General features: G+C 44.6%; 1 long non-coding RNA gene across 1 annotated transcript; it reads left to right on the plus strand.

Annotated features, from left to right (window-relative positions):
- Window positions 1-6,249: 6,249 nt before the first annotated feature.
- LOC120706923 lies at window positions 6,250-8,071 on the plus strand. The gene is made up of 3 exons (XR_005688526.1): window positions 6,250-6,536; window positions 6,614-6,739; window positions 7,096-8,071. It is a non-coding gene; the product is annotated as an uncharacterized LOC120706923 (long non-coding RNA).
- The last annotated feature ends 11,785 nt before the right edge of the window (window positions 8,072-19,856 follow it).

Raw genomic sequence — 19,856 nt, forward strand, 5'->3', positions numbered from 1 at the left:
ACTTGGAGTGTCTATTACGAGTCAGATTCAGAGTAGAAGTAGTATTCTATTCTTATGCGGATTGCTTCCAATTTTGAAATCCGTCGGCTCTTGGACATTAGTAAAGCCTGATGCGATGCCATTGGCTTTTTTGGGGAGATCCAAACACACAAGATGAAATAAATAAGATTTCATTAAAAGTTGGATTTTTTACAAGCAAGAAGCTGATTTGACAAAGGATAATTCCTTCGGCTTTACAGTCTTACTTCTACTCTACTACTACACCTACTACTCGTAGGCACCTAGTACCTACGGCACTTGGGGCTTCGAGCCGGCGCATCTCCACCGTCGCTGTCGTCGTCGTCGTCGCTGGCGCCGTCGAAGGCGCTGCTGCCGCCGTCGGTCTCGGCGTCGTCGCTCCAGCCGCCGCCACCGCCGCTCTCTTCCTCGCTGTCCTCCTCGGAGGACCCGAGGAACCGAAAGGGCTTTCCGCTCATCGGCTCGTCGTCGCTGGAGGGGGAGCCGATCTCCTCTTCCGAGGAGGAATCGGCTCCATCCGAGGTGGAGTTTTCTTCGCTGTTGCTCTCCAACTCCTCCTGGAACAGGAGTTGGAGGTCTTCGCATTCGGTCTGGGGCTCGTCGTCTTCGGAGGCGATCCCGAAGTCGAACTCCTCTGCATCCCAATGTAGAGGAGCGAGCGCCTCGTATGCCGCCGCCGGGTTGTACTCCGGCGTCGGCTCCCGACTCTCTGGAACGGAGTCAAGGGAGGAGGCAGAAAGGTCTGAAGAAGAAGGGGAAGAAGAATGGCCGATGGTGTTGGAGCCGGAAGAGGAGGAGATCGCCATGGCTACTGGCTACTGAAGGTTGGGGTTTTTTTCTGTGCTACTTGGTTTTGGGAGAAAGATGAGTTTGCCGTGAAGAGAGCCGATTCGGGATGAGATTAAATAGTAAAAGATGGAAGACGGAGCGGCAGTTTCACATTCTACGAGGAGCCACTTGCAGAGACGTTGCGTCTTCCTTGGTGGTTGCAGCGGTTTTCAATGAGCATTATCGGGAAGATGAAGCGACGGAGTGGTTTTGGAATTATCATTGCCAAAACCAGGGGGCATGTGTTATCGCCATAAATTAACAAGGTTAATTAATGGGCCGCGAGTGAGTTGGACTTAATGAAGAGATTGAGGAAGGTTTACGAATCGGCTCCTGCGTGAGCATTTGGGCCATGTGGGCCATGTATCCTTAGATTTAGTTCAGATTGAGTTAGAGATAGAGTCCGATATGGACACATTAGTTTAGATTGTTTCCCAAGTCTCCGGACTATAAATATGTACCATATGATATTCGTAAAGAGAGAACGTCATCACATTTCGCAACAACAACTCTCGGCGCACCGCCACCCCTAATTCTAGGGTTTCATCCAAGTAAGCTCCATGCTGCCCTGATCGCTTTTACCTTGGTATTACTCGTACTGAAGCGTTTTTTATGGCGAGTAATGCTAGTTATCTTGATGTTCGTAGCAAGATTTTTAGTAGATCTATCATGTTCTTATTGTTACCATCTACGAATATCATGTTTTTCTCTATGCATTCACGCTTGATCTTAAGCTAATTCTCGTTGCAGAGGGTTAGTTGCTTAGAGTTAACACCTTGCTTCTTTTTCTATCTAGTAGATCCGATCTGTTATGGTTTGTTCTTATTTTATAAGGATTGGCTCAATATCTGTTAGGTTAGGCCCTGCAAACGGATTGGATGTTCCGGTGATGTAATAGATGCTTTATTTTAGCCTTAATAGGGATTATTCCGGGAATCGGCTCTCGCTAGTTCTTAGGCCTCTGTTTTTTGTTATGGTTTAGTTATCTGTTGTGTTCGCTAGGCCTAGTTACGTGTAGGATGTTCCGATCTAGCAGTGAGGCTTTTACCATCATGGATTAGATCAGCTAGATTTAATTGAAGCAAGTTTTCCATAATTATTTGTTTTATTCATCAATATCTGGATAGATGCAGATCCAATCTGACACCGGGACTCGATCAGCTCTTTTAAGCCGATGCAAGAGTCGTCCCGGGGAGCCGACCACGGCTCGGACTTACGTTTCCACGTGTTTGTGTATGTAGGCAACTCGTCGCAAGCACGTTCGCACCTTCCTGATCGGGTATAGGTCAGGTGGCACGCCTTACGTTCTCCGGAATCTTCGGCGTGTGCCGGATTGCGGGCCGTTGTCCGAGGAAGCAGTGCTGCCAGCGCCCCGGCGACCTCCCGGCTCTTCGTGTTGCCTGTCGCTACTCGCCGGTGGGTTTTGGCTGACAACAGATTTATAGTGCTGCGGGTGCAGGGCCATGCCCTCAGTTTGGAAACTAATCTGGGCCCACCACACTACTACAAAAAAGATTTTTCGAGGCGGTTGAAAACAATTTTCCGAGGCGGGCAACACCAACCGCCTCGGAGGTACCGTCACGGTAAATGGGGATTTTCTGAGGCGGTCAGCCGCCCGCCTCTGTTAATGGAGTAAAAAACAAAAAAAAGAAAAGCTCGGCCCGCCGAGCCCATCTGGGCCGCCGGCGCCACCCGCCGCCACCGCCGGGGTTGCCGCGCCCCATCTTGCCCGTCCCACTGCCGTTGCGCCGTCGGAGCCGCCGTCCCCCACCCGAAGCAGCCAGTCCCGGCCGGATCCGGACACGCCGCCACCGGATCCGCCATTCCCTTGCCGGATTCGCCGCGCCCCCGCCCGGATCCGCCGCACCGGCACCAGATTCGCCGCCTCCCTCAGCGGATCCGGTCGCCCCGCACCTCCGCGTGACCTCCGCGCCACTCGCCGCGGCGGGGACGACCACCGCACTGTGCACGGCCGGCGCACCCCGCAGAGCACCGTCGAGCCCGCCGCGCACCCCGCCGACTGCCGCGCCAGCTGGCCGGCCGGATCCACCGCCGCCAGTGCCGTTCGGGAGAGAGAGGGAGGGAGAGAGAGAGTGAGGGAGAGAGATGGATCCGCCGCCGCTAGTGCGTTCGGCGTTCGGGAGAGAGAAGGGAGGGAGAGAGAGTGAGTGAGGGAGAGGTGCGGCTAGAATATGGGAGAGGGAGGAGGGACTGTTAGGGTTTGCTTATTTATATATTTCTTATTTACAAATGGGCTGAAATGGGCATTCTTTGGGCTTTGTCTATTAACCGAGGCGGACCCTAAAAATAGAACTATTAACCGAGGCGATTATTTTAAATGTGACCGCCTCGTTTAATTGATTTTGCGAGGTGGTTTTCTTGACCGCCTCAGTTAACAAATAAAATGACCGCCTCGGTTAATCGAAGGCATTAACCGAGGCGGTTTTTTAGTGTGCCCGCCTCCGAGGCAATTTTAAAGCGCATCGGTTAATGAGATTTTGTAGTAGTGCCAATTACAGCCCATTAACTTTCTTAATCATGTTTAAGTGGTAAAACATGATTATTTCCTTAACTGTGAAGATCACATTAAATATATTTCCAACAAGACCAACACAAGACGGAATTTATACAAGAAACGGGATTGACGCATGAGCAGGCAGTAGGGCAAATGGATGATATCCTATTCGCTGAAGTTATTGGTCTTCCATATGAGCATGGAAAACCTGGTGTCATTGAGGGTTCCTGGAGGGGACCAATCTACGCATACAGATGTTCAATTTCCATAAATGGTTCCTGCAAAGTCAAAGGGAGATATGAATATATTTGGAGTTAAGTATGACTGACCAAGATTTCTTCCATGGATAGAATGACTTCTGGGTGGACTTTGAAGTTGTGCATGCAATATATCATCGAGATGCCCACGACGTCTCTCTCATCACCATTTGGTTATGTAAGTATTGACTAATCTCTAATTTATATTCTTTGTGTACTATCTAATTTCCAGCCCCGTATTCTTTGTGTACCATCAAATTTATATAGTATCGTGTAGTATGGAGATTCAAATATGCCAAAAATAAGGATGACAACATCAGGTGGGCTTCATGAGTCCCTTGCTAATCAACAAGGCAAATTTTATGAATCTCACGAGTCCCTTGAAATATCAGGAGACGTGCCAAAACTTGTACAAAGCCCTAACTACGCAATATTACAAATTCTGTATAATGCTACCCTACACTTTTGAGTAAGTCTTGATCGACTTGTACCTCTTTTGTATTCCTAAATAAATGTTAAGTCCAATGCATACATATATGCTTGTATACCTATATCTGCAGTTTTCGTTGGATTTTGCTCATTTTTTGCATGGAATCTTGCAGACTTATAGTGTTTGACTCATTGAGGAACTAAAAGACGGCAATCCAACACATCATAAACCTATTGAACAGGTAAGTTGAATTTGAACAATCAAATTATTTTCAGTTTAGATCAATTATACGTCAAATGTATTTTTAAGTGTAGGGTGTGGATTTTTTTTTTGAAAAACAAAGGAGGCGGTCAATGAAAGGAGGAATTGTGTGCTAAATAGATTTTCCGGTATGTGGGGCCATGATCGTTTTGCTTATCTCATTTGTTCTATATAGGCACACACAAATATTGTATGATGAGGCAAAAAAATAAGAAAATAATTTGTGTGGGTACTATGTATGTGAGTTTGTGCACTCTCTAACCCGTTGCGGAAAGACTACGACAAAAGAGCTCAGAGTATGTACAAACCGTTCACAATACATTTTTCTAATTATACTAATGTGATGAATTAATATATTGATATTTTCTTTCAAATTGATAGATGATGTAAATCAGGGAGGAAGTTTACGATGTGGATAGGATAAGGGCTGTGTCCGAGCAGGAGTCATTATACTTGCATTGTATAATCGTGACAGAAGTCATGACAGCTATATTGATAGACAATCCTCATGGACGACGTGAGGGGCTTAATACTTGCATTGTAATCGTGATAGAAATGATTGGTCGTTACATTTCTAGTACTTGTATTGTGATCGTGACATTTGCATATTTGTAAATATTATTATGTCTAAAGAACTTAATACATGATTGACAGTGACATTTAGTTATTTTCATATATTATTCTAACTTGAACAAGGTTGATGGACGTATAGTAGTGTATCGCATGGGTACGCGTAGCAATTTTGAAAGAATAAATAATTAAAATAATTAAAATATAATAGGATTTGGAAAAAAAGAGAACCTTTGATACCGGTTGGTCTTCCATTCCATGGGAAGACAAACCGGTACCACTAGCTTGCGTCAGCGTGGTGGTCCCTTCGATACCAGTTGGTCTTTCCAATTTATTTAGGGTTTAGGGTTTAGAGTTTAGGGTGAAATGCCAATACTGATTGAAAAATCGGGACTTAAGTCTGTACCAAGGCCCTTTATCTAGTACTGTTGAGGGGCCAGCAACTCACAATTATTCAGTTTTGTAGCGTGAAATCACATCCCCATTATAGTTTACAAATAAGACAATTTATGTGTGTGCACACGTGTTGTTGTCGTGAGCTATTTTGTACTAAAAATTATATACAGTCCATACAAGAATATTCGAAAAGAATACGTATGGGTACTGGGGAGAGCTCCACGCGGTGGGTTTGGTGGGGGCACCATCCAACAGCAGCTTAGAAATTCGCTTTTCCATTGCGAAATCCCACCACACCCAGGACCTTAACTTCTTCTCAGCAAAGTTTACTTTTAATAAAAAAAATTCCGCTTTAAGTGGCGTAGGAATCTTTAAAAGCCGATGCCAACTTGTATACTTTGTTCGTTCAGATCTCTTTCAAGGATTCCCATCGTTTAATATTCCCTGAAAATACACAGCGTCTAATATTCTCTGATATAGATCAAAGTAGTACTCCTTCCATTTCCAAATTATAATTTGACCTTTTTTATCCAAAATTTAACCACTTATCTTATTTAAAAATTCGTGCAAAATATCACTTCTTTGCTGATAAGTGATCACGTGGGTTGTTTTATCAATGCAAGTTTTTCTAGAATAACAAAATTTAACTATGTTTGTACAAATTTATTGAATAAAAAAATATTTAAACTTAAAGTTAAAAGAGTCAAACGACCGAAAATTTGGAACGGAGGGTGTAGCGTATAAGCGAAGTCGCATCTTGCACTCTTACCGTCAAATAGGAATATGACAGCCTGAACCTTAACAGAAATGGGAGTGTCTAGGTTTTGATCGCATGAGCGAGAGATTCTCATCAAACGTTTGTGGTGGCCAAACTGGCATGGCGCAAGGAAAGAATTTGCGTAAATTAATTAAACCAGCAGCTGAATATATAGAAAGCAGGAGAGCGGAAAGGTGTGTAGGGGAAGTAAAGATTTGGATCGCCTTGTTGAGCATATATCCTTTCCCATCCAAACCATCTCACCGAACCTGCTGGCCTCTCTCCGCTATATATAATAAATAAAGCCCGTTCACTTTTAATCGCACTGCCTTGTCTACACGACTACGGATCTAACCGTTTATATGCGAAGCAACGGCAGCTGGCTCTTCTTGCTTACCATTATTGCCCATCGAACGAGCTTCGTCTCCGCTAGTGAATAAGGTGAAGGCCAGTAGGCCCGAGTTGGCAAAAATTTTGAACAACAATGAGCAGGGCAACAAACTGGTGCGTTTCCTTCTTTCAGCCTACTTTTTTATGATTGATGATGACAATTTCTGAAACTCTCTATCTCACACACACAGCTGGTGGTGGAGTTCGTGGAGAAAAGTAACGCGGCGTGCGAGTCCATAAAGCCGGAGGTAGAGAGAATTGCCTCCCGATTTGCAAACGGCGCTGTATTCTACGAGCTTGACTGCAGCAATTTCAAGGTATACGTGCTGCTTACGGACCGGAGCGCCTAACGAGCTTCCATCCATACTGAATAGACTAATCAGTCTTCTATACTGATGCTGAATTGACCCTGCTTAGAGCAAGTTTAATGGTTTCGTCTGATAGTCGCCCGCTGCTGGCGATAATGTGTGGCAGGCCCGCGGCTATTTAATGCGTAGCTAGCTGCTTGGCCAGTAGCAGCACGCACAGCGGGTTTTCGTCTGCCGCAGCCGGCACGTCGTGAGGCGCCCATCATCTTCTCTCTTTTTATTTCTCTCTCATCCACGTAGATATCAACCGGCTAGACGTCCACCATAATACTTGCTCTTATATCGATCAATATATCTATATGCAGTTTCTTACATCACGGCTTAAAGTTTCGACGGTGCCGATGTTTCTGCTGATGAGGAACCGCAAGGTGGAGAAGCAGTGCGACGTGGAGGACATCTTTGTTGGCGTCAGAGCGGAGGAGCTGGAGAGCAGAATCCAGAATCACATAGGGCCGCCGTCTGGTTCGTCCAACCAAGATGCGAAGCTTATACGGCTGAGCGGCTTCCCTTGGATGACCATACTCCTATCCCACTATCGGGCCCCAAATTATTTTTTAGAAAAAGGATCACTCCCGCTTTATTTTAGAGAAACAAAGTAAAGGTTTCAGGTTCGTACAAATGAAAGCAAGTAGGAGTTCACAAGCTCCACAAAGTTTTCATAGCTCTTAAGAAGCTAAGCATCTAGCGAGACAACACCCGGTACGGAGGGAGCAACGTAGGGTGACTGATCAGCCATTACATTCCCATCTTCATAGAACTCCTCCAGCGCTGCCTGCACGCCGGCATTGATACAGACCACCTATCCATCTGATGCTACCAAATCTGATTGTGTCGCCGTCTAGGAGCTTAAGGGAATTGTCGTCACCTGCCCACCCCAGGAAAGGCGCAGGGGACTGTATAGTCTTGATGTGAGGTCTTCCATCACTTGGTCCAGGCCTTGCAAATCTGCAGCTTTGCACAGAGCTCTCCAATTTTTTAAGGTCTTGATCAGTTTTGCCAGCAGATCCTTCTGGCTTCTCCATTGTTTTGCCTGAAAACAAAGGTCATTACGCATTTTCCAAGTGCACCACATCAATGCAGCGCAACAAGTGTTCATGATAGCATTTTTTTATTACTGATCCACCACCTGACCACTGATTCAAAGTCAGTGCCTAGATTTCTTCCAAAGATTTCAGAGAGGATAAGCCACATGGTTGTAGGCACACAGCATTCAAAGAATAAATGATGTACCGTCTCAGATTCTGCACAGAAAAGGCAGCTGAGATAATCTAAATTTTGTCTCTTGACTAAGTTTGATCTGGTCAGAGTTTTATTGTTTGCCATCAGCCAGAGAAAGATATGGATTCTAGGGGGACATTAAGCTGCCAAACAGCAGGTGCGTGCACAGGTTGAATCCCTCGGAAGCTAACCGCTTTATACATGGCATGCACAGCAAACTGCCCATTCCCATGGAAAGTCCAAATGATAGAATCACAATCGGTTTCAAAATTGACCAACTCAACTAAGGAGACTAGTTCCTCCCACAATTTAATTAATCTAGGCTCTACTCTTCTCCTAAAGGAGATCTTTAAAGTTCTGCCGTCCCAAACAGAGGCTAAACTTACATTCTTTTGCTCAGCTAAAATGTAAAGATCCCAAAACTAGGTTGCTAGACAGCAAGTTCCAACCCAGGTATCCTCCCAGAACCTAATAGTTCTACCATCACCAACTTTCCATCTCACCCCCACGTGGGCAGCTTTACAGGCCCACAGAACTCCTTTCCAAAAGGGAGAGGTATTGAGCTCTGGGCAGCAGGAAATATTAGCATTTTTGCAATTATATTTAAAGTCAATGATCTTCTTCCAGATTGCAGCCTCATTCAAATGGTATCTATTGATCCATGAGGCTAAGAGGCAGAGATTCAAAGAACTTAAGTCAGGAATCCCCCAGCCTCCATAGTCTTTTTCCTGAGTCAGACTAGGCCAATTTGAAAGATGGTACTTATGTTTTCCCTCATTATCATTCCATAGAAAATTCCCGATCTGAGAGTTAATACTCTCAATAGCCCATTTTGGGAACTTAATCACAGAAAGCAGGTAGATAGGTATACTAGCAAGACAGGATTTCAAAAGGGTGAGTTTTCCAGCACTAGAGAGGAGTTTGCCTCTCCATCCAGCCACTCTTTTAATGAGTTTATCCACCACAGGCTGAATATCTTCTCTCTTAAGCTTAGAAAAATGAAGGGGCACCCCCAAGTACTTAATTGGGAAAGAACCAATTTTGCAGCAAAACAATCTAGCAAAATTGTTGTTCTCATTCTCATCCAGACCTAAGGTCAGCAGGTCACACTTGGCATAATTGATCCTCATTTCTGAGAGATTCTCAAAACAAGTAAGTAGCCACTTAAAGTTCTTGGCATGTTGCAGATTATTTTCTAGGAAAAGGAGTGTCATCAGCATATTGCAGGCTGATGATACCTCCTTCATAAACATCAGGCAAAAGCCCTCTGATTAGGTTTGCTCTAGCTGCTTTAATAAGTATTTTGGTAAAGACATCCACCACAATATTGAAAAGCAGGGGAGACAAGGGATCACCTTGACTAAGCCCTTTACCAGGGGTGAAGAAACTACTATTTTCATCATTGAGTCTAACGCAAACAGAACCTCCTTTAACAAGACTTAATATATCCAGACAATCCATTTGGGGCTAAAGCCTCTTGTTCTCAAGACTTTCTCAAGGAAGTTCCAATTAACTCTATCATATGCTTTTTTGTAATCCAGCTTCAAAAAAACTCCAGAATCCTTCTTCCTCGCTACCTCATAAATAATTTCATGGGCAGCTACCATGCTCTCCAAAATATATCTCCCCTTGATAAAGGCTGTTTGATTAGGAGAGATGAGACGCTCACTAATCTTAATTAACCTATTATTCAGGGCCTTGCTCAAAATTTTAAGACTGCAGTTAATGAGGGCAATAGGCCTGATTTTTTTAACTCTGTAGCTTCAGCTTCCTTAGGAATCAGGGTCAGCATTACGTAATTAAGTCTAGCAATGTCCAGCTCACCCACTTCAAACTACCTGATCATATTCATGAGATCTATTTTAATCACCTCCCAAAATTTTTGGTAGAACAGAAAAGGGAAGCCATCAGGTCCTGGGGCTCCATCAGCATATGACCCAAAAACAGCTTCCTTGATTTCTTCTTCTGAGAGGGGAGCTTCTAGGAGATTATTCTCCTCAGCAGTGATATAATCACTTTCCTCCCAGAAGTTCTCATCTAAATGGATATCAATTTTTTCCTCATAACCAAAAAGCTTTTTATAAAAATCAACCGCAAGGCCCAGCATTGCCTTGTTTTCAGTGACCATTCCATCAGGCCCCTGAAGGGAGAGAATAGTTTTCTTCCTTGCCTTATGGTTACAAATGGCATGGAAGTAAGCAGTGTTCATGTCACCCTCTTTGATGTTTCTATCTCTAGATCTTTGTTTTGCTTTGGTCTCTTCTATCTTCCAAATATCTTCCAATTCCTCTTGGATATCTGGCATTCTTTTCCTCTCTAGATCAGTAAACTGATTGAGTTCAGAGAAAACATCTAGAAGATCAAATTCTTCTAGCAAGGCTTTCTTCTTCCTTTTAATATCAGCATTGATATTAAGAGCCTAGCCTTTTAGTTTTCTCCTTAGGTTTTTCATTTTGAATTGCCAGACCTCTAAAGGATCAGAGAGACTACAAGGTGAGTTCCAGGATTTCTCTACCACATGATAGAGGTCCTCCTGACTTAGCCACCATTTTTCAAAGCGAAAGAGATAAGGTTTCTTTCTATTGTCAACACCAAAATCACTTAACAGCGGCACATGGTCACTACCTAACCGAGTAGCACTCCTAATATTAATATTAGGGTACTGGGCATCAATGTTTGTGGATATAAACACTCTATCCAGGACAACCATAGTTGGTTGGTCCTGATTATTAGTCCAAGTGTAAGATCGAGTAGGGTTTTTCAGCTCCATCAACCCCCAGTAATTAATCCAATTGTTAAAAAGGTCAGACCAATGGAAATTAATATTTCCATTGTTCTTATCAGCGGCCTCCCTGGTCAGATTAAAATCACCACCTATGATCATAGGACCAGCCCACCTAGACATGACAGTATGAAGTTCATCAATGAACTCTTGTTTACCATGATCATAAGCAGAGCCATAGACTGTAATCAGCTTCCAGATCACATGATCAGTAGTATTTTTAACTATAGTGCTAATAGAAAATCAATTAATTTCCCAAGAGATAATATCAAATTTAGAGTTTCTAAAGCCAATCAAGATGCCACCAGCAGTCCCATCAGCTGGCAAGTAGTTCCAACTGAAACTACTATTAATGTAGTTAAAGAAGGAAACATCAAAGGTAGCCTTCTTTGTTTCTTGCAAGCCCACAAAGTCTAGTTTATTAGTGTCAATAAAGTTTTTGATACATTCCTATCTGCCTGATTTATTCAGGCCTCTAACATTCCACATGGCCCTTATCATGATTAAAATCAGAATTATTGGGGTGCTTCATAGCACCTTGGACAACCTGTGACCAGGTTTTATCTGCCTTCATTTGGGAACACTGAGTATGCTCAGGGCCTAAAGAGGTAGGTTTATTTCTGCAAACATTGGAGTAGTCCAGCTCACATTCCAAATTGACAGGTAAGGTAATTTCAGGAAAATCAATAATAAAATTGTCACACTTTTTTACTTCTTCACTTTTCATAATGTCAATATTATCAGTCCTGTGTTGGATGTTAGCACCCAGAGAAATATGAGCAGACTTAGCTACATGCATAAGATGCTCATTATGTAGAACAGCAAAGGAGTTACCTTGGTTTTTAGATGTCCCCAAGTTCTTGTAGCTCTTCAGGTCCATAGCTTTCTGCAACATGGTTCTCCCATCTTCTCTTCCTCATCTTGGTTTATCACATAGTGGTGTTGGTCCCCATCTTTGTTTCTTGTTCTTGGTCACTGCATCTTGTGGTTGATCCATTTGTGTCTCCTGTGTGTCAGCACACATCTCCAAGTCAGAGAACAGATTTCTCTTGGTAGAGGAGTAGAGTAGGATCTTTTCAGCTGTGGTTAGCTCATCACTGATTTCAAAATCAGAGTCAGGTTCACTATCTTCTTCATCCAATTCCATTTCTCTCAAGAGATTAGCACAATCCTCTCTAGATGATTCTTCCTCTGCCAGCAGCCTCAGTTTCTCCCATCCAGTGATATCTTCCTGTTCTTGGTGTTCACCATAGGTAGTGTCCACCTGCAAACTCTCCCCTTTTGTCTCATCTCCCACTTGTACCTCCCTGCTAGCTTCTTGCTTGTTGGTCTCTAGGCCACTGGTATGATTGGTCATTTCCTCCTTCATTTGTGCCAGTTGTTCAGTTTCATGCAGCATTGGTTCGCTTAGTGGCACAGTCTTAGCCTTGGTATGATCATTAGCAAATTTTGATGGGGCCTATTTTGGTGTTGTTTTGGTTTGCACTCTTTGGTTGTCAGGATCTGTATCCATATCTTTTCCCCCATTGGAATCTCCATCTAAGTCATCAGCTTCATCATCATTGTCGTCAGGATCATCAGGCCTATCATCATCTGTCCTTTGGTTGTTCTAATCCTGCTGTTCTCTCTCCACTGAGAATGATATGATGTATAATTTCCTCTTCATCTCAAAGAGCCCCTCAAGAGGGATTTTAAATGGGTCTCTGCATGAGATTTTAACTCTTACTATTTCATAGAAGCTTTTGAAAACTGAAGGCCAATCCACTTCTAGCAGGATTCCAATGCCAGATGTAATTTGAGCAAAAGCACTCCAACTGCACCACTTGGGAGGTAGTCCCCTAATCTGAACCCAGACATCTTGTAGCTCTTCAAAATGCATGGTCTCACCAACCCATTCCAAGACTTCCACGTGAACACCCTGTTTCCTTAATCCAAAAGAGGGATAGTTCTTAATGTCAGCCACCCTCTTATGTGGGGGAAACCTCACAAGGAACTGGCCTGTCTCAAGCTCTCTGATCTACCAGGGCCATTCCTTACAGAAGATTTCAGCAAGCTCTTTTTCCAGCTCATTGGCAGTAATCTGGCCATAGATAACTCTCACCACACCACAGTTTGTTAAGTTCAGCCATTGGCTAGGGCCTTCCTTAGAAACATTGACATGGTAGAAACCCAAACCTCTACTAGCACTGCCATAGAACACTGCTGCAGGGTGAGGTTGACTCCATTTCGGGCATGCATCCATGTGGTGTCCTGGGATAGCACACATAAAGCAGACTCTGGGTTTTCCACAATTACCAACAAAGTGCCCAGGTTCACCACAGTTGAAGCAAGTAAGGGTACGGTACCTGGGATCAATCACAGGCTGCATATCACCATTTGTCTTCAATTCCTTCTGCTGCTTTTGCTTGCGTTGAGGGGGCGCCCAGGTGGTATGGCTGGGGGCTGACGGCCACTAGGGAGCACACCTGGTTGCCGGGCTTCAGGAGGGGCTTGACAGCCACCTTGGCCCTGTTGTCCAAATCTTTGTTGCTGGTGGCGGATTGGGTGGGGATCGCGGTGCGGAGGTCTCTGGTTAGGGCGCGGCGGTGGTTGCCTCGCAGGTTCCGGTTGCCACACCCATCTTCCCCTCTCCTCCGCCATCTTCCCTCGAACTGCCTCTAGATATGTCAATCGCCGCTGCTCTCCTCCCCAAATGTCCCGCAAGAAATTGATGCGCTCGCGTGAACGACCTCGTCGTCCTCCATTTCCGCCGGCAGGGAGGGGCGCGGCGCCTAGGTCCTCCCGCCGCCGGGGAGGGGCGTGGCCGCCGGGGGCCTTCCGCTGCCGGGGGAGAGGCGTGGCCAGGGGGGAGGGCGCGGCCGCTGGGGGCCTCGCATGGCCGCCGGGGGGGCACTCGGCGAGGAGGGACGCGACGCTGGTGGAGGAGGAGTTGGCCGTCGCCCTGCACGACGTTGATGGAGGAGGAGAGGTGGAGGAGGAGGGAGGGAGGAAGGTCGGGGAAGGAGGGAGGAGCTGGTGTCAGAGGGAGAGCGGGGGAGGGAGGGAGCCGCCGCCTGGCGCTAGGGAGGGAGTGAGGAATGAGTGGCTGACTAACCCTAACTTTCAGTATATATATATGTATATATATACATATATATATACTGGGGAGGGAGTGAGGAATGAGTGGTTGACTAACCCTAACTTTCAGTATATATATGTATATATATAGACGGTTATCGGTCCTCATATGAGCTTCGTATGGACTCGGACCATTAACCGAGGCGGACCTTTATAAGGAGTCCGCCTCCAAAAATAGACTATTAACCGAGGCGGACTTTTATAAGACGTCCGCCTCGGTTAATCGATTTTGAGAGGCAATTTTTGATAACCACCTCGGTTAATAAAAAATGACCGCCTCGGTTAATGCTGACCATTAACCGAGGCGTTTTTTTATGCCCGCCTCCGAGCCGATTTTCAAGTGCCTCGCAAAATAGAATTTTGTAGCAGTGATATAAGAATTAATATTAGGAGAAGAAAGATTTCTTGATGAACCAAAGGAAAAGGTTGATCATTCCGTAATCCTGAATCATCCTTAAAATATATCATGGTGCTGGTACATGAACGGATAAAACCTGAGACAGTTTGAAAGAGCAAAACGATAACCTTGGTGAGAGCACAAGTATTTATCTATTTATTTATTTATTTAACATTTCCTTATTTGTTGAATAGAGAGTTTTGAACAAAGGAGCAAAATCAAGGGAATAGTGACAAAGGAGGTACGTATTTGTGTACATGTATATAGGGATTTACGTTTCTCACTCTATTGGAGGCTTGGAGCTGTGAGAGTTACGGCTATACAGTAGATTTGAACTATTGAGCAAGCTATATAACCTCGGTGTGGTGACATTACTAAGAGTAGTAAAATCTAAAGGGGATAGCTGAGCGTAGTTGGCCTTTGTTACCTGTCTCATGTCATCTTCTCAGTACTCCCTCCGTTCCATATTATACTTTGTTTAACTTTTTATCCCAAATTTGACCACTTGTCTTATTTTAAAAATTTGTGCAAACATAATCAAATTTAAATTATTTTCGAAGAACTTTTATTAACAAAGCAAGCCACAACAATAAAAGTGATCACTAATACAGTGCACCCCTCACCACTGGTTCAAAATGGTCACACCGCCGGTTTTGGAGGGCGTTGGATTTAACTCGTTGGTGATGGAGAGGGCTATCACCGCCTACGGTGATGGCCCAACCCCATCATTGACCATCACAGGCGTTCCGGAACCGGCGTCCGTGCCGCCCCCTGTCAGGTTGCGCCTCACCAGCGGCTCGCCCCCCACCGCGCTACACCGCTCTGCTGTCGGGCCCCATACCACTCGCATTGCCCCACTCGACAAGGTGCGTCCCCATTCCCATCCATAATCGCGGCTGCTCGACGCCGCAGGCCATCCCAGGGCTAGGTGCCGAGCGTGGGAGAGGCTAAGGGGTGGGATGGGGTGACTAGAGGTGCAGGTGGGAGGCGGCGGGGGAGTGGATGTACAACATGAGGAGGGGAGGGAGGCCGGGGAGGAGCTATACGGGAGGGGATCGAAGGGAGGGGAGGGTGGAGAGAGAGAGAGAGGATACAATAGAGGACTGAGATAGCAAGAGGATGGGGACAGTGGGGAAAATATATGTAACGCCCGGTTCGTAATACAAACCTGCGGTGATGAGTGTGCATCACCGCCGGGTATATTTAGGAACCGGCGGTATCGGGTATATTTAGGAACCGGCGGTATCACCGTCGGTGTGGTTCAAACCGGCGGTGATGGCCATTTGCAATGACCATATCTGTAGCAGTGGATATTTTGCATAAATTATTAAATAAAACGAGTGGTCAAATTTAAGGTAAAAAGGTCAAACAAACTATAATTTGGAACAGAGGAAGTATCATCTAAAGCATATCATATATATGGACACATATTAAAGATAATAACGTTGTGCGCTGAAATATTTTTGCCAAATTATAATTTAATTTGCTAACGCTGTGAGAGGTTAGAAAGACTGATCAGAGTAGTCAATGGTGGCAAAAAAGTCTTTCGTATGAATTATACGTCTTTAGGCTCCCAGTTTCAAGTTTGGAATTAATATTTGCAAATATATAGAGTATTATGCTGTTATGACATTATTTTATCTTGGTTGGGTTATGAGCCTTATATTGTAGGACATTTTCACAAAAAGACCATATGTATTTGACAACTTGCAGTCAAATAGTTTCTAATAATTTTGTGATGCCGTAGAGGGCAGAGTAGATCAAAGCAATTGCTGTAATTTCTGACTGCTAGCCGAAATCATGCTGTATTTTTTTTCATGTGGTTGCATTAGATTTAATAAAAATTTGAATGATATGAGGGACTTGTATTCTTGTTGTGGCCGAACAATATGATTATTTTGTCCTCGTACTGTCGTACATGAACCATTTGGCTACACACTTTTACCATGTTAAGATGAGTAGGAGTCAGAAGAAATAAAGTTAGTCATAGATTGTTGTTATTAGTACAACTGCAGGGAAAAGAATTCATAAACATGTATATGCATGTTATTTTAAGGAACATTATCGTAATATTCTCCAGCACTCTACTGTATGTGTTTCACTTTCTGCAGTTTTACCTTACACGTTTTACATTAGGTACTGTATTAAAAGATCATATTGTGAATGTTTTTCTACATTCATTTCAGCTACAATTAGTATAGAGACACGTGTGACACGAACGTAATTTAAAAAACTAATTAGCTTTTAATTTAAAAATGCATTGAAATATATAATAATTAAATTAAAATTTAAGTTAAATTCCAAAAAATGTACTATGATAGACGCTACTGCTATCTCACAGCTTAGGTTGATACAAACCTATCGCAATAGGAACGGAACTAAAATAATTAAGCGGTTGAGGTTTTAAAGATATAGGAGGCGGGAGGCGAGAAGAGCGCACGTGGGACAGCAAGAGGCGAGGCATGACAGGCTATGCCCGGCTGCTCTACGGCAATGGATGAGGAAGCATCAAGGGTGGTGGAGCGCAGGCACCAGCTGTCATGGCGTAACATAGTGGCGTGGGGGTGACGGCGGTGTGGACGTGCTTGGCCGGGGCGTGCTGGGCCGGTGAGTAGAAATTATTGTTTCGCAGAAACATTCTTGAATATGCGTTTTTATGGATCTACCATTCGTCCCATCTCCCTCGACCCCAACACGTGGGTCCAAATTATTATAAGTGACCTATATGCAAAAAAAATTCTATCATTCCATGACATGTATTGGCTGCTGCGGCACAAGGACCTCGACGTCACACAAATCACCCTTTTTGCCCTGTAAGTGATTACTATAGCTCTCCATCGATAAAGGTACGCTCATTACAATGAAAATAACAATGCCATGACGATGACTTGCATTGTGCATGCAGGATGCAATCATATGAATACAAGGAACTAGGGGAAAATATTATCTACCTATCTCCTATGCATATTACCCAAAGGGCCATTAGTGAGTACGATGTGCCGGACACGCACCCAAGACTAGTTAATTTGTCCAGTGTGAGCGAGTGGAGGTCCGAGTTAAAATGCGAGGCAAGATCATGTATAGAAAAGGACGATGGGTGTATCCTTGCCGTGCACCAATTTAGGTAAGTTAAAACGATACTGGCAATAGCTACTGGGTTCACCGTTTGTTTATTTCAAGTATCAAGATCTATAATGTTTTAATTGTGTAGTGGGGGCATCATGGGCCACTAGGTTATATTTGTCATATATCCTTAGGATGGAAAGACTGTCATATTCGACTTCTTGCGCCATACGAAAAAGGATGCGTATAAGGATTTCAAATACTGTCTGCGATAGTAAGTGATGACACAGTCTTTTATGATCTCAAAGTATATACTAATTTATTGTTGATACTAGTAGTATGGCACAAAACAGCGCCTGAGGCGAGATTTCTGTAACATCCCAGTGTTAATCGCGATGCTAATCATGTGCTTAACCCGTTAATCATGGACTTAAGCTCGTTGTTAGCGCTAATCAAGTTCGCATAGTGTTCCTCAACTTAGTTGTGTTCGATCTCGTTTTTCTCCATGATCCGAGCCTCAAATCAACTTTCGCCCAAAACAAAAGTTGTAGATCTTCTCTTCCTCTACAACTTCTATTTTGGCCAAATTTCAAGTTCCTATATAAAATTTTGAGTTTCAACTAGTCAAACTTTGGTAAAAATCATTTCAAACGATTTCAACTCGGTTACTGTACTCTCCAGTGACACCGTACGCACGCCCATGCCGTCGACAGGCAACAGCGCCGACGACCACCACGCGTCGGTCGTTGATGAACCTTGCCCGCCGCGCTCGCGCGCCCGTTCTTATCCCCACGGAGCCGTGTCCGTTTTCGCCCTCCCCTTTCTTCCTCGCGCTCGCGTTGCGCCGAGCTCGAACAGAGCCGCCGGCGGCGTTCGTGCCGACCGCCCCTCGCCGCCCCAGTTCGTTTCCGCGCTCCCCAACCTCCCTCACCTCGCCCTCCCCCTCCTCCACCCATCCCTGAGCTTGATTGACCCATTCCCGGCCGAAATTGGGACTCCCCGCCGCAGCCGCCATTAACGAGCCCGCTGAGCTCCGCCCCTCTCCGTCGATCCCCGTCCCCCGGTCCACCTCCGCCCGATTCGAGCGCCCATTAGGTACGCTAGATGTACAACGCGTGGATGTGAAGCATGTGCTGACGGAACCGAACCACAAGACGGTGTTGGGTGGACGCATCCTGAAGAGAGAAGGACCCGCTGGAGCAACCGAAGACCCGGCTCAAAGTCGGAAGGGCCCAAGGCCTTGTTAGTTCTAACATTAGCTTAGTGTTACTCCCAGGCAAGCCCCGGAGCATAACCTCTATTTTTAGTATTCAATGTTATTATTTAAGTATTGTGCATTAAGTTTTCTAGAAGTTGAATGAAACCCTAGTATGTATGTTTCTCCCTAAGTAACTATGAGTCTCTACTAGTATACAGGCACCGTTAGAAATGCTTTGCTAGTTAGGGACTCGGTAGAAGTCGAGTGATTCCAGTCACTCGCGAGATATAAATCTTGTTACTTATGGAAAAGTTACTGGAGAACGGAGCATTGAGAAAAGAAAGGAAAAATGGAGACCGGGCGGAGGAAAGTTGGTTCTGGACATGGAATGAATGGAAAGTGAACCTCCGCCTATGTCGATTGAGGACCATACCGTTGTTGGCCGTGCTGACCAAGTTTGAACAGTACTAACCACATACCGGAAGTAGGAGGTAATCGTAATCGGTAAGCTCAGTACCATATGTGCACTGGTAGGCGGACTTGATACTGTCTTCACCAGTGGAGCTAGTATGCAAACTCATGGTTGACCCTTTGTTGGTATCGGTGGGGCTATTAGTCCCGGGTCGCAGGGCAGTTCGGCTATTCGGTGTGCATATGTGAAGGGTTGCCACGTAGGGTCCGACGAGGCCTATATGTGACGTGTGTGTTAGGTCCACCTTGCAAGGTTAAATCGGATCGATTCGCCGTCTCTCTCGGTTAAGAGAACCTTGGTCACTTCGTCACATCGTAGTAAAGAAGTGGAATGAGATTGAACTGAGAATGTTTGGCTGTGGTACTCTGAAAAGATAATGTGATCAACCATGCGTGCTCTAGATGTTGGTGCAAACCTGGTTGGTATTTGTATAATAACCTTGAGCTAAAATACTGAAAGTAAGGATTCACTGTTAGTAGCTTTTCAGCAAAATAACTCCAAAGCAGACAGCTTTGCATGTCTAGAAGTCGGCTAAGTATATACCACTAGTCGGGTAAGTCTTACTGAGTATTAGCATACTCAGGGTTTGTTGTTATCCTGTTTTCAGGTAGCTGCTGCTGGTTGAAGCTAATCAAGATTTACATCGGTGGGCTTGATGTGACGTCCTCACGACTACGTAGATAACGTTGTTTTCAAACCGAGCTTTTATTTAATTTCCGCTGCATTTTGAACTCTGATATATTACATAAACTCATTTTGTTAAGCTCTGTTTTGTAATTTAAAATTTGAGAAACTTATGTCTACTTGTAATCATCTGTG

The sequence above is a fragment of the Panicum virgatum genome, chromosome 5K, assembly GCF_016808335.1.
Source record: "Panicum virgatum strain AP13 chromosome 5K, P.virgatum_v5, whole genome shotgun sequence".
Lineage (NCBI taxonomy): Eukaryota > Viridiplantae > Streptophyta > Magnoliopsida > Poales > Poaceae > Panicum > Panicum virgatum.